This window comes from Mus pahari, chromosome 9, assembly GCF_900095145.1.
Source record: "Mus pahari chromosome 9, PAHARI_EIJ_v1.1, whole genome shotgun sequence".
NCBI classification, from domain to species: domain Eukaryota; kingdom Metazoa; phylum Chordata; class Mammalia; order Rodentia; family Muridae; genus Mus; species Mus pahari.
Window position 1 is genome coordinate 10,871,594 of NC_034598.1, and position 1,032 is coordinate 10,872,625.

Genomic DNA, 1,032 nt, shown 5'->3' on the forward strand with positions numbered 1-1,032 from the left:
GGGTATGGGTGTGCATCACAGACCTGCTCTCTCTCTCTCTGTGTGTGTGTGTGTGTGTGTGTGTGTGTGTGTGTGTGTGTGTGTGGAGGGTCTGGGGGAGAGCTGAGGCAGGGGGCTGACGTTCCTGTCTCAGCTCATTCTGTTTCAATTCTGAGAAGGCCAAATTGCTCCCTCCCTTGCAGCTCACCTTTCTACCTCTCTCATGGCTTCTCTTTCTGTGTCTCTGTCTGTGTCTCATGCACCCAGAGAGACCAAGTGATCACTATCGAGGGTCCACTGGAGAAGAATAAATAGCAGAGATGGTTATGTGCACGGAGCACCTCTCATAGGTGATGACAGAAGTTGGGATCGTGGAAAGGCAACTGCTCGAAGGAGACGCTACCTTTTTGTCTCGTTTTGTTTTATGGATCAGTTAAGCCCCATGATGAGCAGGGTTGAGGGTCTACACGCCTTTTCTTCCACAGTGAGGAGAGGCTGGGGAAGAATACCTCCATCGTGTGGAGCTGTCTGAAGATTTGTTTTACCCCATTCTAGAGAAGACAGTTGGCATCCAGGAAGTGATCAGGACTGAGAGGCAGGAGAGGTGGCTTCAGTTCATGCTCACCCGCCATCTGTGTGACCTATGGACTAGATTCTTGACCCTCAGTTTCTTCCCTGGTGAAGGAAACACCCTGCCATTTATTCTGCTAGAGAAAGTGACTGTTTTAGGTTAGGGAAACTGGAAATTGCTGACAAAAAACCCAGTACCTCTTGTTTTGCTTTATCACCCTAGAAGAGAAAATCATTGTGAACCTTCCAGTTTGCTGTTTAGAAACTGAAGAAGGGAAGGAACCGAAAGGGAAAGGTTAACTCCCTGTTTCTCTTCGGGAACCATCAAGATATCTCTGCCTCTAATAATGGCCTGGATAGAAATTTCCATCTTAGCCCAAAGCAGCTCAACCTGGGTTTAACTAATCCCACCCTCCCCCTTTTTTTTATTCCTCTAAGTCAACAAGAGGAACTGGACGAGTCAGACACTGTGTGGGAAGATTG